General features: G+C 38.4%; 1 protein-coding gene across 5 annotated transcripts in view; it reads left to right on the top strand.

Moving 5' to 3' along the window:
- BMPR1B (bone morphogenetic protein receptor type 1B) overlaps positions 1-27,465 on the top strand; it is a 269,885-nt gene that overhangs the window by 44,586 nt on the left and 197,834 nt on the right. For 3 of the 5 annotated variants that reach the window (XM_074589520.1, XM_074589522.1, XM_074589523.1), the window contains 2 exons: positions 19,020-19,090; positions 19,897-20,002. The gene's annotated coding sequence lies outside the window, so the exon portion shown is untranslated. The remainder of the gene's footprint in view (positions 1-19,019; positions 19,091-19,896; positions 20,003-27,465) is intronic. The other 2 variants (XM_074589519.1, XM_074589524.1) reach the window with 1 other exon arrangement.

Here is a 27,465-nt window from a genome sequence, read left to right as displayed (position 1 = left end):
TGCTCTGCTCTGCTTCAGAGTATATATCCATGATGAGTATCAGTCTTGGAGGTGGCCATCTTTCCATTCTGTTTGGTCTTTTTCTCAGGAAAACAAATTGATTGCAGTCATAAAAGTGCACTGTTCCATTTCGCAGACACAAAGCATAGAAAGCTTGATTTTTCTTTTATTTTATTTTTAAATCCCCGAAAGCATGGCTTGTAACATGAACCTTTTCATAGTTACATCATGGCTTATGTAGTACATATATTAAAAGACCACCCTAAATAATTTTTTTTTTTTATTTAAAGGTGTACTATGCAGTTTCTGTAGAAAGCTCTATATAGTGTATTTAAAATATTAATGCCTGACCTACATGACTCAGTTTTTTCCTCTTCTTAGTTTTAAGGAACTCGGTAACATAACATAAAAATTTCTGTTGTTCATAGAGGAAAGAACAGCATTTTTACTAGATCTGGAAAATTCCAAGCGGAACATGTACTGAGATAAAATACCATTTGGAGATGTAAGAACACATTTTATGATTCTGACTTTTTTGATGCAGACCGCACAACCACCTCACAAGTACTCTCTTTTCCATTGCATTAGAGTAACTCATACTGAGAGAAATCGTATAGGTAGAGAAACACAAATTATTTATTTGAATAACCCTCTCTTCAGTGCTTTCCTGAGAAGCCAGCAGACAGTACCACGTACTGTTGAAAACTTCTTTTACAACCAAAATACTTTGTAGTTGCAGGTAATGTCTACTTTTCAAGTCAGTGCTTGTGGTCGAGCAAGGACCCAGTTCTTTTCCTTTCTCCATCTTTTAATAGCTTAGGACAATTTTGGGGCTCCCGTAATCGGTGCTGACTGGCCCTGGTTAGGGGCAGCAGCAGAGTCATGCCAACCTGTGTAGACACCCCCTGCCTGTTTATGGGTAAGACTGACTGCACGCAATTCTCCTTAGAATAAAGGTTGCATCACAGAGATTGCTGACGTGAAGGAAAGATAGAAAAGATACAGCCGATTTTTTTTTTTTTTTTTTTTTTTTTTCCTTTTCCTACTCCAGTTTAAATTTGTTAACACACCTGCAGGTCTGGCATTTGTTTTGTTCTTTACTTCTCCTCCTTTTAATATATATAAATGGCTCACTGGAGGCGAGACTACCTCAAGTTTACTTTGCAGCTAACTTAACCCCAGGCTGCTGCCCCCCAACACCCACAGCCCCACACCCAGAAGCGCGCTCGCTCCATCCTTTTCTTTCTCTCTTTGTTACGTAGTTTGCAGGAGGGCATTGGTGGATGCCAGTCTTGGAAATCTCTACAGAAAATAAGAATTTAACATATTTCTCATTTAAAAATTATTTTTTAATGTTTAAATATAAGGGTAGATATAAAAAGCTTGTAAGAGGTACATAGTTTATTGTTCCACAGGGATGAAAGATGAAGAGCGTGACATCTGGAAAGTTTGGTAATATAAATAAAACGAACTGGAAACATATGGATAATGGGGAGCTCATCTCCTACTACAAGTCTTCCTGTTTTAAAAAAATGCTAAATCTGTTTTTAGTACCTGGCAGTATTTTAAAAAGCACTTTCTGTATCACAGAGGAAGTTGATAATAAAGAAATAGAAATCTTCTGTTCTCTGTGGAGCCAGGATTTATTCACCCAGGTGAGGAAAAACAATGGGGCCAAATGTTTCAAATTCAGCTGTCCCGTCTTTAGAAAAAGTAACCATTATTAACATGAGAAATACATAGAAAATATACTATTTATTTAACACAAAATCAGGTCTAGCCTCTAGAGTTGCAAGTACCAGTTGTACTAGTACTAATAATTACTCTTATAATAATTACATGTAATATAATATTAATACTAATTAAAATAATAATTAATTCTATAATGCATATTAGTAGCCTATTTACTCTTCTAATTATTAGGTTAAAATCATGGTCCCTCTGAGTGAGAACTGAAAATTAACACTAATGGCACCAGTGTAAATGTCAAATTGATAATAATTTATTGGGGATCGTTTCAAATCATATGATGTGGTATCTGGAAGTTACAACCAGAGGGTGAGCTAACAGCAACAGGTAAATTATCCCTTCACCTGCCATAGAAGACTAATTGATGTAGTTAAAAAAAATAAAATATTGTGCCTTTGATTTACTTGCTTGATATACAGTGTGTTTAATGCCATGATATGTTCTGAAATGCACAATGAGTGTTTTGGCTGAAGTAGACAACTTAAATATTGAGTCTTTATTCACTTTGCAACATTCATAGATGAAGGCAGGGCTAAATTGAGGTTTTAAAAGTTAAGTAGTTATTTGTGTTTGTTTCACAATTCTGTATCATTTCTATGTATGTGTGACTGCGTGTGTGCATTTACACAATATAAAGGAAACAAAACGAGAAATCAGTTTTAAAGCATGAAGAGTTATTAAAACACTGAATGCAGTGATTTTGTGTTTGTGAGACTAAAATGGTGTGGACACGCTGTGTGAGAAATGGCCAAAACCAAACAAATTGTTCTCAAACACTGAATGCTTCATCCTGGCAATCATGTTTTGCTTTTATTTGATTAACTAATAACAATAATAGTCACTGCTAAGAACAGTCGGGCCAACAGTGGGTCTCACTCAGGAACTTGTCCCTGATGGTGGCTGTGGAGGGCGCGCTGTAGGGAGGACAAAGAAGCCTGGCCCCATCAGTGTCCATTCCCCATTGACCCTCCCAGCACCCACCGCTGGTGGGCCGTGGGGTTAGAGGTGACATCCCAGCCTCTTGCCCCCGAGCTTGCCTAGTCTGGTTTTGAACTCCGAGTCTCACACCACAGCCTCATTCGGCAACAAAGATGTTCACTACCAGCTGTGTCGAAGGGGCGGTTTTGCCTGTTGTAAACTACCTACTTCAGTCCTAAATTTCCCGCTTAATATCACTACTTGCTATCTAATGACACTGCCTTTATCGTCTCTGTTTCATGGAAAAACCTTCTCAGTGTAGCATGCCTGCTGCAACTTTGCTGCATGACCACGTAGCAATAACTGGCCTGATTTTTTTGCAGTGGAGTTTCACCAGCGTGAAAATGTAACGCAGGATTGTAGACTTAGATGGATGGGGTCTGCATCTCTGTACAATAAGGTAGCGCTCTAACTGGAAGGTACTCCGTAAATCAAACCATATATATATTGAAGTATTCTGCAAAGAGCAAAATTACGGGAAATACTCTTACAAATGAGAGGTATTTTCTGAAAAATGAAATCTAAGAAGATACCAGATGATATTGGATCCATAAAATTACCATATGAAACCTGGTTTTATAATTGCAGGTTGTACAGAAGTCTGAAAAACACCCATATGTTTTAAGATACTAAATATCTTAGTCATCAGGGGATTTAAGATAAGCAGAGATGAACAAGTCTAGCAGGTTTCTGTTTTCCATTCTCAATCAGATGCATTTTGAAAATGCTAATACTTAACTAATCGCAAGAGCCCAAAGACATTCATGGGTTTCCATCAGGAGTGGTCGCAGTAACCGGAGGCGCTGCAGGGAAGCGTGGGGATACAGCTGCACAGGTGGGCTGGTGACAAGGGCAGAGCACCGGCCTGCGTGGGAGGCTGGCCACAGATGGCCAGGGATGCTTTGCCACCACTTGGTTTAGAGATGGGGTTCAGCGAGAAGAGGTGGTGATTTTCTCACTTTGTTGGAATTCTGTGAGTTTTGGTGAAGACCATTGGTTGGGATTTGAGGCTTGATGCTTCTAGATAAATTCATGTTTCTAAAGCACTAATAACTGCATGTAAGTGATTAATTTACCCCCACCCCCTCTTTCCTTCCTGGCAATAATTGGAATTAGAATGAAAGCTTTATATCTAATTCCCAGGTTGTTATTTTCTTTGTTTCATATTGCACAAGTGGGTTGAACAATAGCCTTTGATGGAGTGCCGTTCTTGTGGAAGATAATTATAGGGCATACTCGATATGGGGTTATGAGTCAGTGCTCTTTTATACTTGTCCTGCTAGGCAGGACCCTTGTACAGAAAGCTGAAGTAGCTGTTGTTACTCAGAGAGAATGCCATGCCTTGCCATCAGCAGCATCTGAGGGTCTTTTGTAAATGAATGGACCAGTAGTTTAAACTCTGCCCGCCAAATGCAGCTGTAGAAGTCCCATGGCCAACAGCCTCTCCAGTGGGCAGTTACTGAGCTATAACAGGCCATAAGTGAAAAAAAATAACAAGAAACATTATTCCCCATCTGAAAGTATACATCACACTTCTTCACAAACAAAGCGTATATATATAGTGTTGGCATGGCTTTTTTTGGGTACCGTTTTAGCCTCAAGTGTCGAAATGTTATGCTAGGCTGACAGCTCCTTTCGGGTGAGACATTCCTTTGAACTTTCAAGGTGGGTAACACGTTCCAGCAGAAGTAGGTGCTTGCTGAATCAGGGCCATAGTTTGTTTCTACTGAGCAGCACAGAGAGTTCGCAAGTTGGTTTGCGTTGGCACCTTTTAATTAGCAGTGGTTGTAAACAACAGGTGCATGCTGTCATACTTTCCTTCAACAGAAAGCAAAATTTATATTTGACTGTGCGTACATTTTCATGTTGTTTTTAATAAATGTCTCAACAGTATTGTACGCCTTGATTTAGGTTAGTGTTTATTTCAAATTGATTGTAGTTTTATGACTTTAGGTATCAACATACTTGTGATATTCACATACACCGATTGAATGCTATTTTTCTTACACAAGTTTTGCAGATGCCCTATGCTTCAAAAAAACCCCACCCACTCAACTTGTAATTCTTTGCATACTGAATAGGTTCCATTGCTAGACATGTCTGAATCGACCCTGATTCCATATAAACTTCTTTTTCTTTTTACCACGTGCCTCCCTTCAAAAATACATCTTACCTTTAGATACACTGAGTGAGTGATGCTTGAGAAGATACATGTTTGGAATGCTTAATATTTCACGTCATCTGCATTGACTTCAGCTCATCCTTTGCAAACTTTCAGTACGACCCAGCAGTTCCTCTTGCATTGACCGGGAGGGAAAACAAAACAGTGAACGCTTGCAATGGAGTCTGTCGCCAGTGTTCAGCAACAGTAACATGGCTCTATGCAGCATGTAGCAACTCACCAGCACTAGAATGGAAAGAGGAAAGGAAATCTTGAGCCTACCATAGGCAAATCTGACGTTTAAAGCTAACTTGCTTCTGGTGTTTCAGACCTTGGCTCTTGCCAGCAAGAAAAATGTCTAAGCCTTGCCCTTTCACATGTCATGCATAAAAGATGACCACCATCAAAATGAAAGCATTAGTGATGCAGAGAGCAGATGCCCATTTCCAGCCTAGGAGGACACTGAGATACTGAAGAAGGAAGAGGAAAGAACTGAAAAGCCAGAGATACATTTGGGACAGGATCCCATGCTGTATCACTGTGCTGGGGTTACATCAGCGATGTATAGTCTCCTCGGGAAAACAGACGTAGAACAAGAAAAGCTGAATGCCAGGTGCTAACAAAAAGATTAGTAACTTGTACAGTGCAAGAGCTGTGTGGGAACAGTTAGCCCTTGTGGGAAGATTGCCCCACAGTGCTGAAAGATCAGGGAGACCTTGGAGTTATCTGCTGCTTCATAAACTAATGAACAGCATTTCCTGATGCTGGAATTGAAGAACCAACGTTTTGCTATTTCCATTCCCTCTCCATCCCCTAGATGTCATTGATATAAATGGGATTAAGTGAGAAACAATCAGAAAAATATTTGTAGTGACAAAGAGTTATCTTCCCAAATAGATATAGTTTTATGTTTTATCTTGTAGAAGATACTTAGGGGGAATCCTTTTAAGATGCCTCCTGATCTCACTGTAGCTCTGGGTGTTGGAAGGTCAAAATGGTTAGGAAGAGTGTCCGAAACATAAAACGTCTCAGGCCTTGTTCTGTTGCCTGTATTGTAGTGCTTGCCATCTTTGGCAGGTACCTATACAGATCCGTTAGCCATTTGTGTCGGTGAGTGAGATGTTAATGCAACTCTGAAGAAAAATTGCCAAGGAAAGGAAAACATTGGGAGAACTCTAAAAATATGTCAAAACCAGTTAGGGGGGTTTGGGGGTTTTTTAGTAAAACTGTAATGTTTTTAAAAATAAATAGTGGAAAACTTTGTGTAAACCAAAATTCTTACTCAATACCTACGGTCTTTTGGGTTTGGGTTTAAGTTTCAGCTTGACACTATAGTAGGTCAATGTTCATTTCTGTTTGTTATGAAACTCCCTTTTCTGTGTTTTCATACAGTCTTTTTATATGTGGTGATACAGCGATTTATTAGATTTTTGTATCATCTAAACTGGGGTAAACAGTCAATAAAGGATTAGATGAGAAGAACAATTTTGGCTTAGAACTTTGCACTGGTCATGGGAGTATTGGTGTTTGGGGTATGATTATTTTTTTGGTTTTGTTTTTTTTGGGGTTTTTTTTTCCCTCTTGGCTGCATAGATGGCTTGATCTGTAATATTGAGTGAAGCCATTACACTATAAATATAAAAGGCCTGAATTTGTGCTTCATGAACAGCCTTAATTCTAGTATTTGCTCATTAGAGAGCTTGGGGTTTTTTTAACATTAATATCTCTGTCATGAGTTTTTCAAGTTGCTTGGTTTTTTGTAAGCCAAAACCTTGGAACTTGCTTGCCAGATTCCATCAATTGCACCGCTTGCAATAAGTAGTGAAGTAGTTGTTTTTCAGGACCCACCCCGTCTTTGAATTGGTGCTTACAAACTTCATTATGAACACTTCCCATTAATGCTTTCACATCAAAAATCAAAGACAGGTCATAGGTGAGCAAAATCAGAGCCTTGTTAATAATGGCAAACAAATAGCCTTTTATTTGTGTGTCTTATAAACTGCCAAGGGCAAGTTAATATGATTGAATATCTTTTTGTTTCAAATTAACACATGCTGCATATGGCACTCATTGTGCGTATTTAATGGGAAGAAGGAGATTAGGGGACTCTGTCGATAAGAATTGCAAGGTTCTCTCGTTGTAGTGTATTATCTACTTGACTTGAATTCCTGCCTGTTTTGAATGCTCACCTCTTCTCAGCCTTTTCCCGCTGTATGCCAGGCAATTCCAATTTATGGAGTTGTAATTTTTTTTTCCTTCCTAAGAGCGTAATTTATCTAAACAGGTATGTCGTGACGTGCACAGTTTGTGGGCTCTCTTCCCATATTTGAAAACGAGTTCCTGTTCCAAAAACGAGCCACGAAAAACCAAATAGGTGTTTTGTGTTCGTGTGAAGCCATATGCTTCCATTTAGCAAACAGGGCTGCTCTCGAGGCCTGTGCTGTTACAATGATCCCCTATTTTGATCCCCTACAGAATCGAGCAATGGACAGCTGTGACTATGCTTTCATGATGTTTCCTTTGAAAGAACTTGAAGAGGGAGATCACGATTCTGTTTTAATCATTTATTATAACTGAATAATAATGTTTCATGGCCTGAACTCTGCAGGCTTCAGATAGCTTTTCCTTGAGACGCACTTTGCATAGAACTGAATGTTAATAATAAAAAAATGATTTTTTTTTTTGGATGATTGGACTCCACAGTGTATTTGAAAAAAATAAATGCTTTGTGTTATAGGTTTCCCGATCTTACCCACAGGCTAAGTCTTGTAGATATAATTATGCTTTAGGAGACATTTTAAGTGCTAGTTGAACCTTTAACCTGTGTTTCCTCTGGAATAATTACAGGATGTGAAAATGGCCAAATGAAATGCTTACTCTTAGAGATTAATAGAATTAGTTAAGCTACTGTTACCTTATGCTTGAGTTATATTGTACGTGTAGGTCGAAACTGGCTGTAATGGCATGTGGGTGTTTTCCTATCTTTTCATACTTGCTAAAGTTTTGCCTTATGTTTATTACTTGCTATGTTATGTGAACTGCTTAAAAAGGCATTTTAGACCACTGGCAGGTAGTTGAATTTCAAAGGCTGGCTCTATTTAAAACAAAACAGTAGTCTTTGAACTTCTATCAATTTTTCTGAAAATAACAGTAATAGAATTGACTCCATCACCTTCCAAGGAAACAAGTTGAAAAATAGATCTCTGTGGATTAGTAGTCCAGACACCAAATATATTTTGCAGATGTATGAAATCAAGCCTGAGTCAGCTACAATGGAAGTGGAGGAAACTAGGAAAAATCGCTTGTCTGTCTGCATTGCCAAGATTGTTTGAAAAGGTAAAAATAAAAAGTCTATAAACATGAGAAGTGGTATAGCACCAGTTAGAGCATTTAATCTTATTTAAAGATTCAAGATTAGTAGTTATTCTAAGATTTTTTTTTTTAAATAAAACATTCAATTAAAAGTGATCTGCTTTTTAAAATTTGATTTGATGTTTTTTCTGTAAAAAGAGAGTAATGTATTGCCTTTAAGGTAACTTGAATTTTCATCTTAGAAGAGAAAATGTTGAACAGTTACCATCCTAATTTTCAGAAACTGACTCTTTAACAGAAAACTTAAATTGAGAATAAGAGGAAAGCTTGAAATTGGCTCATCTTGTTAGATAATACTGTAGGAGCGCATAGGCAGATTTTTCCGAGGCTTCACTGGTGTTCAAGTACTTTTTGTTGGGTTACTTTCAGTGAGCACTTCGCAGCCCTTCTCCTGCAGCCTCTACCAGCTGCAGCATTTGGGGGCTTCACGCAGGTGAGGAGGAATGTGCAATGGCGTTATTAAGGAGCAGTAGCTCACCATGGCGCATTTTAAAATCTCAGCAGGTGCCAGCTTAATATATTCATTATTGGTTTTTTAGTTGTTCAATGGAATCCTATTTTAAGGTGCCAGATGATGGTGCTCAGCCTCTGTGAAGGTCCTGGGAAGGCTTTAGAGCAGTGAACTGAAACCTTTAAAAATCTGACACATGATTAGAATAAACCTTTCTTGTAGAAAATTCTTTATTCAAGAACTTTGTTTTGAATCAAAGAGCATTTGGGTAAACCCATTTTAACACTTGTGTAAGGTATCTTTAGTGAGCTTTAGTGAGCTATTTCACTACTTTAAAATCCTGTTTTAGTTTCGTTTAGAGTTAATGTTTGTTTCAGTGGCTACAGCAGCCAGTGAAAATGAGATTTATTTTTTTTTAAGATCAGTGAAGTATAAATGCAAAGGAGATTAAAAATCAATTATTAAATCAAGATTTCCTTTATTCTCATTCTATTCATGTTTACCTCTCTTTTACTTCCCCTTAAATATTATACTAATGTAGGAAATTAAAGATTTTCCTTATATACATTTCTGTATCATCTGAGTTACAGGATCTCTCATCTCTTTCCTGATAACCATGATCAGTAAGTCCACTTAGCATTTATGAGAGATATGTCTGTGTAGAGAGAGGATACAACTTATTTTTTTATAATAATTATTCTGTTTTTAATTATATCAAATTTCTTCTAAGGAAGAAATGCGTATTTTTCTCCCTGTGTAGAGTGGAGATACAATGCAGGAGTTGCAGCACTTCACCAGAGATGCGAGCAAATTCCTGGAAAAGGATCACTAAACGTGGAATCTGAACGCAATGTTCTGTTATAAACATGGATTATTTTTGCCAAAGGATGTATGTGTATGTATTGTTGTAATACTATGATGGCATGAAGAGCATTTATGGGCACAGCTGTGTGTGTTGAGGTGGGAAATTATATACTAAAATATCTTTCCTTTTATCTTTGTGCCATAATGTCTTTTGTTACTTAAGTAATTTTTAAGGAACTTTGAGGAACACAGAGGCTGTAGTTGAAGGGAAATAAACTTGGCAAATCATTAACATCAACAAATATAATAAAATAGTAAGAGAAAGGAGAGACTAGAGTATTGAACTATTGACTGCTCTGTGTGTTTACTAAAGGACATTAGAATGCCGTGTTTAAAATAGTTGACTAAAACTTCAAAAGCATTACTTTAGCATAGGCTTTATTAAGAATATGTTATTTATATTGAAACCACGAGAAGGAATGCCCAAATCCTTTAATGTACAGTTATCAAATTCTGGTCAGAGAGCTTCCAGCATTTATTGGAACATCAGTGCCTTGTGAAAATGTTTTTAAACTTCTACCAGATTTTCTAAGATTATAGAATGATTAAGTATTAGCCAATTGTTGCGCTCTTGGGAATCATGAGTTTCTGGAAAATATCCCTCTGCTGCCTAAGAAATGAAGTCCTGTTCTGGGGAATTCATCTGGAAAGAGCATTTCCCATTTCCCCATCGCATTTCATTGGGGGCGATGGGGACCATCTGTGGAATTCCAACTACGTGGAAAACCTGGAGCAGACATGAGCAAAAGATGCAGCAGGAGGCAGGCAGTTCTGAAAAGGTCACTGTGGTAACCTTGTTTTGAGGAAAGGTCTGCATGCGTGGGTTGACCTTCTGACACTTAATTATTCAAGGGTAATGTTATACACTCCTTATGCCTATGCAGTATTTCCATGGCATAAGGCTTCTAATCATTCTCAATCTTCATGTAATTGCCAAACATATATTTACACGTACATGATACATACACACGCAAATCCTGTGATTGTTACTTAGTAGGCAGCCCGTGTAGTTTAAGAACATTCAACTCCAAAGTGTAAACAAAAGCCAAAGGATACGTGCTCCAAGATTCAATTCCCAAACTGCTTTCTACTGTAGTGAATTAGTAACTTGCTCTGTGCTATAGTGAGGTGCATTTTTTCCACTCGAACCATTTGGTTCACAAATGACTTTGTACTCCAATGGTTTACTACTGTTGTGAGATTTCATCAAGTAAGCAGTTTTTGTCGAGATACCAGTTTTCACATGTGTTCACACAAAGTGTGTTCATTCGCTTTTGGCCATCTAGTTTGAAGTTGCATGATATGCCATGTTCCAAGTTGTGATGGAAAAGCCACCCTTTTTCTCTCCTTCCTTCAAGACAATGAAGTCTGTTCATAAATAGAGAAGATCTGGCTGTCATTTCTCTTTCAGCTTAATGTGGCAACTTGATTGTGTCCTTTTAGAAAGGAGTTCTGTGTCCCTGTCCCCACACCAACTCACCATGTTTAATTACAGTATAGGGTGAATTGGTCTTTTTAATGCAAAATGCAGAGTTCTGTATGAAGAGAAGGTATGAAAACGGGAGAGAACAGATCTTGTTCCCTGTTTAAAATGGTAATAGCACATCATGTTGTAAATAAGGAATGATTTAAAAATTACTCTGATTTTTATGCAGAATGCTTTAGCTTCCTTGTTTTTCACTGCATCAGCCTGAAATGACCTGTAATTCTATCTCCTCTGAGCGTTTCTCACTGTCTGTTTACATTTTTAGTCTAATTTTAAAAAAGAGAAGAAAAAATGAATTTTTGTAACATTTTGTATAACTTTCTCCCTCTATTTCCTCAACATTGGAGCAATCGTGTGTATGGGTAGATATTGGTATATATTTCACTACTGATGTAATCCTATTGTTTCAATGGAAAAAGTTTTGGATTTAGAGGCCCACCCAGAAATGATTTACACTCTTACTGTATTGGATAAATATTTTTCTGTTTTAATAGCATTCCATGGTTGTGGCTTACCGTATCAACACTGAGTTACAGATTAAGCTGAGAAGGTGGGTCTATTGGGAGACCATCTACCTATTTCAGGTGCATGTCACGTTATGATGCAGAGTGTGTGTTCAGAAAGAAGAAGGGGTTGGGCTCGTGTTTCCTCTTTGAATTGCTGTCCTGGGGGTCCCGCTTGCTCACTGTGGGAGGTGGGGAGTGCGTGCCCCTGCGTGTCTTCAGCTAGGTAAAAGCACTGAACAACCACAATGGCTTTTAGTTCTCAACTGTACATATGTGCTTTTGTCATCCACACCCTGCAGTTTTGTGTTCGATCTTCCCAAACTTGCCTCAGTGTAGGTATTGCCGTCATTTTCATGGAGCACATAGCACTCTCCTTTGTGGTCTGTAGCCTAGTGCTCCTTTCACCATCTCTTATAAAAGTCTCCGTAAGCTCCATGTGGAAAATGTAGTTACTCAGGCCCAGCATTTCTACGAATAGTGCCAGCCAGTTTGTGCGTAGAGGATGAAATAGGTCTTTGGGGCCCAGTCTGTGCTTGAGAGTGGAAATGAATTTCCAGTTGCTAAGTGTAGGTGGAAGCCACAGTGAAATTCTTAGGCTTAGTCCTTTGAAATGTATTTTCTGACTCTTGCCTTAAACTTACCTGCCTCAAACTAATCGTGGTAGTTACTTTAAGAAGTAGAAATAGATGACTCACAATGTCAACACACATGATTTTTGTAGTGCCTTTTCTCCTCTACTTCTGAGTTAAAAACAACACTAGAATGTCTCAAGTATTAATTTCACGACTGGCTAGAATACAGTATTTAATATTGACAACTCTGATTAGTCTCAGTAGAGCAATGTAAACGTAAGGGATGTTTATACTGTCTCATTTTGTTTGTATTTGAACTTTGTAGAAAATCTTTAAAAGTTGACTGTGTTTTAAGTGATTACGTTAGTTTCTTGGTTTCTTTTCCATGAAGTAAGTGGAAACGAGTACAATGTTACTGCATTTCTGCTGATAGGGAGGCACTAAAATCCTTTGAAGCTGAGTGGATTACTAATTATATATTGAAGCTGTTTATCAGACTTTTAAATATTAAAGATTTGTGCGTTTGAAAAATCTATAGTTTACTTTAAAAACCAAATAAAGCAAAAAAAAACCAACAACACCCCACCCCAAAAACCTCCCCCAAAACCTCAAAAAACCCAAACCCAGGATCAATTACAATGCCAAGCAATCACAGCCCTTGTCATCTCAGTTGCTTATGATTGTGTTGTATCCCATTAATCCTGGGTTAAATCTGATCTAGTCTTATGAATTAAACCTTACTCCTTGAGCATCTGATTTGTGGTCATTGTGTACGACGGATACAGTCGCAGCAAATACTGAAGCCAAAATTCCCCGTCCTCCTTGTAATTCTGGGAATGTAACTCTGCTGTTTTTCTCTGCAGAGACTTTTCAGACTGGAAGGGCGGAGTTTAGTCGTTTCATACTAAGAAAATACTTGAATGTATTATTCCAAAAGGCGGTCTGAATTTCTTCTTTCTTTTTTTTTTTTTTTTCCTTTTTTTAGTGGTGGATTTTAGTTGAAAACAGAGGGATCAGGTTTCATACTGGCTGTTTAGATAGGTGCTTGTCATTCAAATAGAGAGCAAAGGAGGCTCAGTGTGTGAATGCCTGAATGGCATGGAGCCATAGGCAGGGAAAGCGTATTATGGGTGGATGTGGGAAAGCACGAGCAAGACAAGGACTTCATTGCATAGGAGATCACCTGTGGGTTTTCTTTAGTGCCTGCACCTTGGAGAATCTCACAGACAGCACTAATTTGCAGATAACAGGTACAGAAAATAGGAAGTAATAAGGCCTTACAGAAGTGCACTGAAATGGATAAGCCTTCAGTGTATGGAAAAGCAGCAGTGGTTTTATTTCTGAAATAATTTAAGAATGTTTTACAGAAGGGCCTTGTTTTTCCTGATAACCTAAACTCTGGTAGCCACAGGAAACCTACGGAGAAAAGTTTAGCCATATCTGTGAATTATGTTTATGGTGGTGGATTATCAGCAACTTTTACTGACTGTGTGCTGTAGTTCCCCTAGTGTTTGACTGTGTGGTGGAATTCAGAGTTCAGAATTTGTCACCGATGGGCACCTTCCTGCTAGAATCAAATCTTTCCAAAGATTCAGTTCTCAGCTGAAAGTTCATGTCAATTCAGCTGTTTTGCTGAATCATCTGTTTTATTTTTTATATTTAAAGACTTCTGCTTGTCTCTCTGATATGCCACTTTAAAATAGCAAACTTAAAATTGCCCTGATCTTAGCAAAACTGTTATCTTGCATGATTCTGTCTTACTATGACATCACATAGTCTAATGGAGGGGGAGGAATTGATTCAGTTTCAGATGAAATTTTTTTGGTCTATTTGTAGTTAGAATGATGTGCCTACTCAGCTTCTTGTCTGTATTAGACTTATGTTTTTCCCTGACAAAATTTGTAGGCCTACAGACAACTGCAAATGCATTACGTTGGATCATTCTATCATAAAGTTGTGTAATTTGAGAACTGAAGCCACTGATGAAAACTGATGCCTGGAAGAATTATCTAGTTCTCTACAATCAAGCTACATATTTATACATGTTATGTTTACATATGTTACAAAAAATCTTATCACAGGCTTTCCCATTCAGTTTTTTTGTCTCGTGTAAGCTGCATCAAATGAAATCTCATTTTCCTCATGCTGTAGCACTTTTCTATAATCTGTCTCCCTTAGAAACTTTCTGATGGCATCTATTAATTTTCTCCATAGATTTTAAATACTGTTGATTCTGAGTAATTTGCTTAATTATCCCTGAACAATCTGTGTAATTATTCCAATCTGTGCATCTCTCTCAGGTTTTGCCTGCAAGGCTGACAAATGGCAGGAGGGGGAAAGGGCAGATTCCTGCTGGTGGCTGCTGAGCCTTTTGTCCTCAGTCGGCTTTGTGCACCGGTTCCCTGAGCGGGTGGACTCCTGAAAGAGCTATGAGAGAATGATGAAAATATTATACTTAGCTTCATTTAAGAAGTCAAAACAAGTATCAGTTTTGGCAAAAATTTTCCTTGTCTTACAAAATAGGACATTTTAATGGTTACTTTAGTGTTTCCCAGCTTTTTAATGCCGTAGTATCAGCATACTCATGAAATCCCAGGACAGAAACAGTGTAAAGTTCTGTCTCTGTTCTTGCAGGGTTTAAGAGGAATGTTAAATTAGTTTGGGATTGTTGGTGTTTTGTATGAAATTAAGAGTGAATGCTAGCTGAATCCTCTTCACATTTTAATGGTCGTTGACCTCTTTGGCTCCTGTATTGGTTATGTACCAATTCTGAGATCAGACATATGTGTATCCTATCGCAGCTATATTGGTCCGCTAAAGCACAGCATAAATTGTGCTGCTTATGTGTTATGTATTCTTTTTCTTACTCATTTTAGGCTTTTCTGTCTTATAAAAAAATGAAGAAAAATCTTTACATTTCAACCCAGCTCATACAGGTAAAGATATAGTAAATTGCTGGATGAAACACTTGTTTGTTAGGCACTTCCTCTAGACCACAAACTAAAAAAACTAAGTAGATTAAGGAGTAAAGTGGAAAGCATTCTCAAATAAGACAACGTGCTTCTTAGAAGCTGTAAGTTTGCATACAATGTCATGGCTAAAGCAGGAACAGAGACCTGCCTGTAGTGAATGTATCACCATTTCTGTATTTAACATTAGCTTAGCATGGGAAAATTCTTCAACAAGAATACTTTAAAAATGTCATAATGAAATCATATACTTGAAGGTTGTTTGTAAGTGGAAATTATTATTTCGAGCTGGTGAGGCTGTGCTGTGATTACTGGGGGCTTTCGCTTGTAGGGTGTACCTACTTGAGATCAGTTCCTCATCTCTGCAGGGTGGAGTTGAGAAAAAAGAGTGAAAAAGACTAGGGAAACAGTTTCCAGAGATTCTAGAAAACAGGAACGTCATGTGAAAATGTCTCTACCATGGTTTTGTCTGTTGTTGAACATGGTAAAAGGAAGAGAAGGACATTATTCCTAGGAAAGTGTTTTTTCCCCTGTACTTGGCACTGGTGAGGCCCCACCTCGAATGCTGCGTCCAGTTTTGAGCTCCTCAGTACAAGAAAGACATTGAGATTCTGGAGTGGGTCTAGAGAAGGGCAATGAAGCTGGTGAAGGGTCTAGAGCACAAGTCTTATGAGGAGCGGCTGAGGGAACTGGGATTGTTAGATCTGGAGAAAAGGAGGGTGAGGGGAGACCTTATCGCTTTCTACTACAACTGCCTGAAAGGAGGGTGTAGTGAGGTGGGGGTCGATCTCTTCTCCCAAGTAACAAGTAATAGGACAAGAGGAAATGGCCTCAAGTTATGCCAGGGGAGATTTAGATTGGATATTAGGAAAAATTTCTTCACTGAAAGGGTTGTCAAACATTGGAACAGGCTGCCCAGGGATTTGGTGGAATAGGTATCCCTGTAAGTATTTAAAAGATGGGTGGATGTGCCACTTGGGGACATGGATTAGTGATGGTTTTGACAGTGTTATGTTAATGGTTGGACTTGATGTCATCTTAAAGGTCCCTTCCAACCTAGACAATTCCATGATTCTTCCGTGGTGGGAGCTGAGGGAAGGAGCTGTCATCCTTTACTACCAACCATCCTGTTTAAAATCCTCCAGAAAAAGATCATGGAAATTTAACTGCTTACATAAATTATAACCTCCAAATCAGATCCTCATCCCTCTTTTAACTGTGCAAGAGGGCACAGTTAAACAGACACGAATGACTACTTACAGAAGCATTTGATAGGGTAAATTGGGAAGTTCAAACAGCTATGTGACGTGCTTATCCAAGATCTTTGCCTTTTCTGTTCAGGAACAGATTTTTTTCTCTGTTTGTACATGAGCATGAAGTTGGCGTTTTCTGTCTGCTTTCCACTGCTGTCTCAGGTGTGAATGCAGCTAAAATCGGAGTTGGGTTGCATGTGATTGTGGGTGGTAGTACTGCTCCTCTCCTCCATAGACGTCCTGTGAGAAGGTACAAATGGTGCTCTGTGGGAGTGAAGGACGGAGCTAGGTTTAGTGGAAAATGATCACCCTTCGGATAGAAGCTGAAATCATTGCTGTTTACTGCAAATCACTTTTTAGCTCCTAAGTAATTTTCTTATAAACTTAAAGTCTTTGCTTTGGTAGGAAAATTTAATCTAAACTTCAGAGTAGAGTTTAAATTAGTATTATAGTATAAATAAAAATTTTGGGTTTAATTGTGAAATTGTTGTGCTTGATTATGATCTCTATTACTTTGAACTCAGAGGTTTATGTCCCTCAAAGGTGGGACCCTCACTGTGGGGAAGCTCGTAGGAGCAACCCTTCACCGTAGCCCTGGGCGGCTGCCAGGCAAGTCATCCCATGAAGCCTGGTTTGCTGATGGCTGGACTTACTTGGTCACAAAGTGATGTTGCAAGAATTGTGCATCTCCCTCTTCTCCAAATAGGAGCCAGGGGGATGAGAGACGGAAGCAGAGCTGTGTGCATGTTTGGAAGAGGCCAGGAGACTTTGCTGTTGGATGCTTACTAACTTGAGACAGTTTTTCGTAGTGTTGAGAGTTGCTGTGTTAAACGTGCGCTGGTAGAAAAATTTGCTGATGAAATATTGATATAGAGTGGATTGAAATTAAGTTGTTAAACCAACGCATTTCTACCTCTAGCTTTGTGTAATCACCAGACAAACCTCTAGGATATGTGAAAGTTAATATTTCAGAATGGGTATGACCTTATGTGCACAACTTGATGCATGTGAAAGGGCGGAATCCACAGTATTTGAGCCCTATGAGGAAGCTCAGCAATGAAAAAGGATGTTTTCAGAATCCCTCCAGTGACTCTAAGGAGTGAAGTCAGTAATTTTTCTGACTTTTAATATAAGTTGAAATATATATTATGGTTGCACGAGGGCTCCCAAGCTGTCAGTTTTACAGGTGTTTTGGGGGAAATGTACTCGTCGTTAGAAGGTGTTAATTAGAAGCAAAACTAAATGATCACAACTCACTTCAGTAGTTTGTTCTATATATGAATGTTCAGAGAACTAATATGAACAAAATTCATGGAGATTTTCTTTTACCCTGATAACAGGAAAACTATAACTTACATTGTGAATTAACTATGTCATTACAAGCTAGTTGCATATTAAATAGAAAAAGTGTAGCATATGATTAGTGGCACTTAAAAATCAGAAGCACTACCTAGGTATTTTCTTCAATAACAAACAACATTAATTTTTCCTTTCAGACAACAGAATATGACAACTGTAGAATAATAAAACTGCTGTAGAAACAAGGGCAGCTACTTGAATCTGGCCATTATCAGCAAGTCTGTTGTATTTATGCCCTTGCAAAATTTCTAGCTGTTCCAGTATTGTGAAGGAAATGATAAATATTTGGCCACTGTTTAGGGCTGGAATGAAATTCACCCATTCTGCAACTCTTGAATTGGTGTTGATATATGTAAAACTACTTCAGATAAGATAAGCAGTGACATTGTAAAGATTTTAAGGAAGCTGTCTAAATGAATAATTTCTGCTTCACATTCTAGTGTGATAATGGAGTAGTTAATTAAAGAGAAAAGAAGCAAAAGCTGTGGTCCTTCTGTTTTTCCTTGCCTCTGTGCTCTTGTGCCTTTTGTTCAACCCATGAAATTGCTTTTCCTTACAATACAAGCATGTCATGCGTTCATTCTCCAGCGGCCTTCATCATCCTGTAGCTATTGCTCCATCTACTTTTTGTCTTTTGCTTCTAGCCTCTATGAATAATTTTCCAGCCTTGTCTTCAGTCCTCTGCAGCTGACCGAAACTGCTCCTGCTGGGGACTTCAGTAAAGCTTTTATGGCTACATCGCAGAATAAATGAATCTCGATCTCTCTGCTGTTGATCTCACCCTAACTAAGACTTAAAACGTCTGTTGCTGTATAAATCCCATCCTACTCCCATGGAAGCATTTGGGTTACAATGGAGAGGAGCGATGATCCTTAGTTTATAAATACATAAACTATTAGGGCATCCAGAATTATTTTCAGTAATGTGTATCGTATTATTTCATTCTTCTGGGGCCTCTGTTAAGGTGCAGAGGAAACCTGTGTGTTTGACCTTTGCACAAAGGGTTGCAGTACTGTCAGTTTCTCTTGGAAGCTGACCTAATAAATAAAAGTGTAATTTTCCTTATAAAGTATTATTGTTGCTATTTCATTATCAATGTGCAGCACTTACCGTGTTACTTGTTGAAATAATGTAGTAAAAATATAACTAGCTGTATGCCATCAGTGGGCTTTTTTCCAGCTATTATTATATTTTTACCTGAGTATCATACCAAAATTGGAAGGTCTGTATTATTTTGTAATGAATTGGACTTTCTTTCAGAATATCACTAACCATTTAAAAAATGTTCTTTGCCCACAGGGTGGAGTTCATTTCTTTTGTTCTTGGGAGCTGAGAAGGAGAAAGGGACATTTCAGCTTTTCTTGATAAAGGTAAGACAGCGTCTGTTGATAAAGATAAGACACTGTTCATTATTATGAGCTCATAGAAAGTTTGTCAATGGAGGGTTTGTTTATTTTGGGTTATTTTTTTCAAGTTCTGTGCTTTGTAGTAAGTTCAATATGTGATAACTTAACTTGTATTTGGAATGGAATGTGTAATTCTACCACAGGTATCAGTAAAGGCTCTGAAGATAAGCAAGTACCTGTAGATCAGCATGACAAAGTGGGTAGCAATTTGTTCAACTGCTGAACTTGTGACATTTTCCGTATGCCATTGAACTGGCCTGCCCAAGTTCACTCCATCACGCTTGCACACATTTGGCGAGTGCTCTTAAAAACAGTAGAGTTCTGTCCATGCCACTTCTCAAGGAAAATGTGTAGGCTTGTCCGGTGCTGCCTTTTACCATTCTGTGTTGTCGCATGAAAGCCCAGAGGTTTGATATGAGGAGAGAAGGGTCTTGAGACCTATTTTAATTGAGATACACCTTCAAAAGTAAGTGGCAAATGCCCATCCCACTTCTGATTGTCAGAAGCTGGAGGCAGAGAAGGCGACAAAGCTTTGGAAGTCATCTGGAAGTCATGGTTTCCCCAATGACTCTTGCTTTGTGTTGTGCTAAAAGGTCTGACGTTTTATAAATTTTATAGATTTTTTTAAATTTTGTAAAACCTGCAAGAAATATTTAAAGGCATAGCATGCAACTTAGTGTTAACCTCTTAATTGCAATTTCTGATGCAGAAATCAACATAGCACTGTCTTTCCTTATTTCCATTTGGCAAATTTTGAAATGTGTTTGTAGGTAGGTTTGGTGTGAGGACTGCAAAGAATGGGGCTGGTCTGATTTAAGAGTTACCACATGCGCAGCAGATTGACCATCTGTGTGTCCTTTGTGCAGTGCAATGCAGGTATGGTGCACAAGCCTGTTTCAATTTCTATTAAAAGGGGCTGGAATTCATACACGGTCATTTACCATTCCTCGTCTGACAGAGGCTGCAGTCTCTAATTGATGATAGTAATGTGTTTTAATGAGCACAAGCTGATCATTACCTTTGTGTGACTATCTGCAGATCCGCTTTTGACTTGTTCAGCATGCGTTTAACTGGATGGTAGCGTATGAAGGCTCCAGTTGTATGTTAATGTTTAGATTATGAAGAGCAGCAACGCATAAGTCTAACTTCTTGAAAGTTAAGTAGTTTGTAAAAGAGAGAAAGACTTCAAAACTCTAACAACCCTGAAGAGAAATCAGAAGATTCACCAAAAGGCAGATGTGTGTGTTTGTGATGATGCAGCTGATTTTGAGTTTTTCTATGCAAGCATTATACAACTTTTTGAGCAGTAGTTTAAAGCAGCATAATCATGCCACTATGTATGGATGCAGTATTTAATCAATTTACAGATGCTTACTGTACTATAGCCTACTGCTTCAGGGAATGAGAAAGAGCTATAATCACCTTCATACCCTTATGATTGTATGGGTAGGTAGACATTAAGAGTTACATTGACTTATTTCTTAGCAAAACATACAGTTAAACAATTTTTGGTATAAAAACATTTTTTCAAATTCTTTGACTGGTTTCTGAATTTAGGTATTAGCTTTGATCTCTTATCCACTGATAAATACAAAAAATTCCCTTGAGTTCCATAAAATCCTTCGAATGTATCCTGGTGCTCCTGTCCTTCCCCTCCTCGCAACTTGTGAAGACGGTTGCCCATCAGTTTGAATGTTCACATTTTGTGATTTAAAAAAAATAATATTTATTTACGCAGCATGTGTAATCTCAAAGGTTAAATTGCTATTGGATGAATTCTCAATCAATCATGAAAGGAGCAAGAAATTTTCCTGCTGAAGTGGTACATCTCTTAGAGGACTTGCGGACTCTCAGTGAAGGAATGTGTTCCAGTGTTAGATTGCTAGAGATGCAGGGGGAAAAATTGCTATGCTAACATACATGAAAGTGTATTAATAATAATTTACAGATAAATTAATATGGCCTGAGCTTAATCTCATTCTGGCAAAACCCATGTTGAAGGAAATGAGAATTTACTGGGTTAGGATCTAATTGAGTCTATCTGACTATTATTTTTTTTCATTCTTTCTTTTTTTCCCTTCTTCCCTGCACTGGAGAACTCATTTAAAGTAACAGCCTTAAGTATTTAACGGTACTGTACCTACTGTGTTAATTTGAGGGTTAGAGGCAAATAATTTTCTTCCTATCCTTGTAAGACTCAGTTGCCTGTATAAAGCATGGTCCTCTGGTGAAATGCTCTTGCATTTTCTGAACGTTGAGCCGAAGTTATTCCTCCTTAGAGATTGCTCCCTGCTTCTTGTGCATCCATTAAGCCTTGCTCTGTGATATATGTAATAGGCTAGATCTGACTCACTGCGCTTCTTACTCTATTTCTAAAAAATCAGTATGTGTGAAGTCTCTGGGGTGCGTGGTTTCTCGTGGGTGCACAGACAGAGCAGCAGTGCTTCGCTTGCTCTTTGCTACCTTGTGGGAGTGGAAAAGCTAGGAGTTCATGCTTAAGTTTATCAGTACCCAGCAGGGCATAAGAATCTCACTTAATGACAGAAAGTCTCAAACATCATCAGTGGCAGATTCAGTTTCTGGCTCTGTTGAATCACTGCTTGTGTGTAGCTGTGGGGGGAACCTGAGCTATACAGGCAGGATCAGTTTAATGGTACCACTGGAAAAAAAAGATGGTTTGTGAGCTCTGGTGCTTCCCCATATCATGACTACTTCTACAGTTTAGATACCCTTGCCGTGGCTGCAGGCTTCATCAAGAAAAATACATTAACTCTGTTCCATGCCTCCTACCCGCAGTCTGCTCTGAAAAGACTTCACTTAAATAGTAATTTAGCTTTCTTTTCAACTTTATGTACGTCTGTATTATGCATTGAAAGTTTAAGTCTGTAAATTGTATGTAAGTGTAGGATGAATGCTTTGAAAACTGAGGATGCCAGTGGGCTGCCAGTTCAGCTCTGCTTTCTCCTGGGAGTCGCGTGAGCTAATGTCATAGCCTGGGAAAACTCAGGTCCCCGGGAGAGGAGGCTGAGGCAGGAGAAAGGCCAGAAACTGTCCTTGGTCTTTCCTCTGTCTTCTCCTCCCAGTTATGACGAATGGCGTAATTTTTTTTAATCACAACATAGTTCAAGTCCAAAACCAACAATCCCCACCATGTGCATCTTAGTTCTTTCTTCCCTGACTATTTTTAAAAATCAAGAACCCCTTGGGGCAGCAGCACTCTTCATATTTTTCTGTTTTATGGCAGAGCACGTGCTCGTTCTGATCAGTCTCCCCAACCAGAGAGCTGTGTCAGAAAGCAAATGCTGTCCCCAATAATAATATTTGCCTCAAAGGAGCTTGACCTGCTTTGTGATGGCTTTGGAAACAAAATGCAGGATTAAGCGTTATATCACGAACGAAGCAAGGAAAATAGTGTGGCGGTTTTCCTTAAATATTAACAGATCTTTAATACTGCTGAAATATTTGTTTTGCTGTGGGAGGTTAACTTTCCAGGAAGCTGGACGTTTTCTTGACTTGTTTATTTTGGATATTTCCACTAATTGATTGTAGTCTAATTATCAAAACATAAAGCCAGACCTCTGAAACGGACAGTAACTGCAGCTGGAAAGATTCATTGGGATTCTTCCACTGAGGGAGAAGAACTGAGTGGCATTTATGTTTCTAGTACGTAGCTGGCAGTGGAGTCACTGAGTCGGTGAAGTGTCTGGTGTTTTGTACCACCCTTCAGTAACTCTTCTCATGATTTTCAGTTTATCAATGCATAACTTAATTGCATATTACAATGTAGGACAAATATCAACAGAGCAAGGCTGATTTGTGTAGAAAATTATGCATGGGAACACCTTGTTAATTTTCCTGTTTCGTATTCTAACAAAATAGTCCATTTCAGATTACTTGTAAGCAATTTTCGGCTTGGAAAGGTGACTACTATAAAATATAAGTGCTGTATCTGGTTAAAATACACCTCCTTCCCACATCGTGGCTGATTTTCTTTTGTGTCTAAAAAGCAATTAGCACAGAAGAGGGAGGCTGGGGGAGGAGTGGATGTTGCTGAATGGGGTGGAACAGGTTACTTATTCTTTAGAATAGCCAGAAGGTAAACTCAAGTGCACTTGAAAAACCACGCTGGTAAAATACCCCATGTGTAGTTCAGGCTTTTAAATACAATGTTTACTATTGACTTTTATATTGGGTTAGAGAATGAATCAACTCCCGAGAATGCACTGGAAAAATACTCCATGGAGGATGTTAAAAAGTGGCAGCGTAGGCAGTGGTGCTTTGCACTTCGCACAGTCACTTAAATAGAAGTGTGTGTGCCTGGTGTTTTCTATATACGTATAGGCTGTACTATGTACACATATATATAAAAAAATTCTATATACATATAGAATATACACATAATCAGATATATACATATAGGCATATTTTTGCATACATATGTTTATATATGCACGTGTATATATGCATATATATGTGTGTGTATACATGCATATACCCAGGTGCATATATATGTATATGCATCTCCTGCCTTCCAAGATACTTCCTGCATCACCAATTTGAGAATCTCTGTACTAGTCCTTGTTATGCATACACATACATATACACACATATACATACATATGTCTGTGCACATATGTATATATGCACACACATATATGCTCACGTATATATGTATGTATGCACACATACATAGGTACATATGCACACAGGATGTGGCCCAGGAAGACTGACTCCGGGGTTTTCCCTTCCCATCCACCCACAGATACTCTCTCGCCACTGGTACTCATATGAAGAGAGTGATGTTTAATGTGATCTAGTGAGGAGGAGGCGACAGGAGTCAGGGAGGGAGAACAAGAATCTTATAGGCAACTGAGTGACATAATCCCCTGCTGGCAGGTGAAGTGCAGGATTTGGGAAGTCAGGCTGGAATGGGCCAACATAACTCTGAGAGAATTTGGTACTTAAAGTGCTTTTTGTTAAGCAGGAGAGAACAAGGGACTGAAGGGGGTGATGGTACGATTTATTACTAGACCTGTCAGGACTGAATTTTGGGATAGGTTGGGAATGAGGTTCTGTTGTGATATATATTGCAGGAGGAGAAGAAGCAGGAGAAGCGTTACAAAAAAACCCCCCAACAACTATAAAAAACCCTAACGTAGAGGAAGGAGAATTAACAGTTCTTAAGAAATGTGGCACAAAAGTCTGAAACCACAGGCTATGCATGAAGAAGTTACTGGCCAAAGTTTTAGCTGTAATGCGATTAAAAAAAACCCAAAACAACTTATTCAGGTATTTATGAAAAGAGGAAAATAAGGTAAAACAAGTTGTGGTGGCAAGGGCAGGGTACTGCAACCTTTGCTGCCTTGAGGGATCAAAAGCAGGATGTAAACACGGAAACTAAAACCACTTTATCTTGGTACAGAAAGTACAATTTGTGTCTCCCCTGGCCTTGGATAGAAAGACAAGCTGTAGGATGCCTAACTAAAGTTGTTCTAGCCACAGGGAGTGGGAACAAGCCTGGGACATCCTGTGAAATAATGAATAATTTTCATTATGAATGCACACCTTGTGGATCCATGGAGTTCCAAAATGGTGTTGGGTGGTAAGTCCAGAGTAAAGGAGGAAGGTGAGTAAGATTTTGATCTGCCCAAGTTGGCATAGCTGACTAAGATTATTTTAGCTGAATCCTGGCATATTAGTATTAAAATACTGTGTCAACCAGTGTTGTCTCCTAGAGTAGCAGAAAACACTTCGGATATAAGCCAATCGCTGCGTTTCCCTGTAAATTATTATCTGCAGTCGTGACTACCTAATGCGCAAAAATGTAATATGCTGCGCCAGGGTAGTACAATGGAGGCATTGTGGTAATGTGATAATTTCTCTTCCTGAGAAAGCATAATTTAGATCACCGAAATCAGTAGGTCTGAAGGACATAGTTAAAATAAATCATGTGTTGCTGTCCTGAATACTGCTGACTAGACCTTAAATACGTTCCTAGGTAATGTAGTTGGAACCGAAGCACATTCCTCCATCATATTTGGGACACGGAAATACTCAGTGGCCAAAACTCCTCTAAGTGTTATGGCTGAACAACACATTGCAAACTACTGGAGGTATGCATGAAGATACCGCATTTTGATAATCGCAGCTTTCTGCCTAGAATTGAATTATTTGTATAATATATCACACAACCTACTAGCATGTTGAACGAGTAGAGACGTCTCTGGAGACCTACACGTGGGAATACTTATTTGGAGAATTAGGAGACAAGCCCAAAGGACTAAGCCTGCTGTAAAGAGATCAGACTGCCGCACCGAGAAAATCAAAGTCCACGTGCATGATCTAAACCATGTTTGACACTGCCAGGCTTCGGTTTCACCAGGAGACTCACTATGGTATTTGGTTATGTTTTTAAAACCCGCAAGTGTAAATTAGAACGAGCTAATTTTATAATTATTCCCAACAGACAGGCAAGTAATTTAGTCTCAAACATGTTTATTTTATAAAGACACAATCATTCAAAAAAAGAAGTGCTGAGAAACCACAAGTGGTTTGAGCAATAGAGGCTTAGAGCTTTTGCAAACAGGCACGTGTTTAAAATGTGGTAGCATTTGTTTAAAAGCCATTGAGTGTTCTGTCTCTTTCTTTGCAGCTTTATGACTGTCCTTAAGATTAATACCGAGGGTCGGGGGGGTTGTTTTGGTGGTGGTGGTGTTAGTCATTAATTTAGTTTAAATTCCATGCAAAAAACCTCAGTTGTTCAGACTTGAGGAATGAAGAACAAAATCATGCTTGCTTAAGATGCTGCTGGAGGAGAGACTGATCCTGAGACTGAACAGAGACAGGGATTTTTTTTATATATATTTTTTTTTTTATTTAATCCTGAGACTTGATGGATTGTTCATTCTGAAGAGACAGTGATACTGCTTTACTGTTTTCCTGTCTCAATAGCTCGAGGAAGAGACTGCTGATAGGATACAAATCTGCCGTGTAGAAAGGGCACCGTGTACAAATACGCTAAAATCAAGATTGTAGTATTAGCCTGTGTAGAAGTCCATAAAAAGGTGGTTAGAAATGGTGAGGTTCTCAGCAGTTAATGAGCAAGTTCGCATATGTCACGACTCTCATCAGTTCTCTGATAGTTACTTTGGCATGACCTGAAAGGAGACAAATATTTGACGATGTCAGAAGCTAAGCGCCCTACAGCTTTTGGGTCTTATACAATGCATGATACGATGTTACAATTTTTTGAAAAATAGTGCTAGTAATAGCAATACAATTTACAGGTGGCAAAGAGCTCTCAAAAACATTGCGTTTTCTGAGAGCGAGAAGCTTTATTGGTGAGTTAGTCTTTATTACTTTTACTAGGAAAGATTAAACAAACAACTTCAGCATGGGCGTAATGTGCTGACAAAGGTGAGTTTGTAGCCTACTTTGCTTCTTTAAGGTGTTGTTTAAATAAATCTGTATTTGCCTTTTTGTAAGCAATACTTTGTTTTTGAGACAAGTATCAACTTTGCAGGGGGTGGTGGTGGAGGGAAACTCATGGTTGTTTTTGTGTGGTGGTATATACAGGTTGTTCTGTTTACAATGTCTGTATTTACGTTTATTTCATATAGTGCAGATACAAAAAGTTTACAAAAAGCTTTATAACATTTTAAAATACAGCTAGGTAGCAAACAGACTTTTTACATTTCCAGTGGAAGTTTTTAGGATCAAATAACTAATCCTAAATCAGGCAAAGTATCACGTTTTAGGTTCAAGTGCCTGCCTTCTGGAATACGTTATTTAGTTACATCTAAAGCCTAATGCTGATGGAGTTATTATATAAATCTCTATTTCTAGATTTTTCAAAAAGTCTACAAAAATCAAGCACCAATCTTCAATAAAGGTAATGGGATTTAGGACTGTAACTTCATACAAGTTTTTAAAATTTCAATCCCTGCTCAAAGTAGGATAGTATGGTTGGGAAGTCAAGATTACATGAATTACAAAAAATTATACTAAATGCTTCTTTTATATGCCAGACCTTTCTGGCAATTTCCATAAAATTTCTAGTATGAATTAGACATGAGTATTTTGTGAATGAATCAATTGCTTTCTAAGTAAGAATATATATTTTAGTCTTTCAGTCTGGAGAACTCACACTGATTTAAGGAGTTTTTGGGCTTTATGGAATATCTTAAAATGTATTTAGAACTTTTCACTAAATTCTAGATAAATTTTAACATCCTATGGTCACTGGTTTTGTAAAATATTCCAGATTTGTAGCTTCAGTGAAAAAAATAGATTTTTAACTTGAGTGAAGAAATATAGCCCCGATGAGAACAGATTTTAGT

Source organism: Larus michahellis, chromosome 5, assembly GCF_964199755.1.
Source record: "Larus michahellis chromosome 5, bLarMic1.1, whole genome shotgun sequence".
Lineage (NCBI taxonomy): Eukaryota > Metazoa > Chordata > Aves > Charadriiformes > Laridae > Larus > Larus michahellis.
Note: the sequence above shows the minus strand (reverse complement) of the source record. Positions and strands in the feature narration are given on the sequence as shown.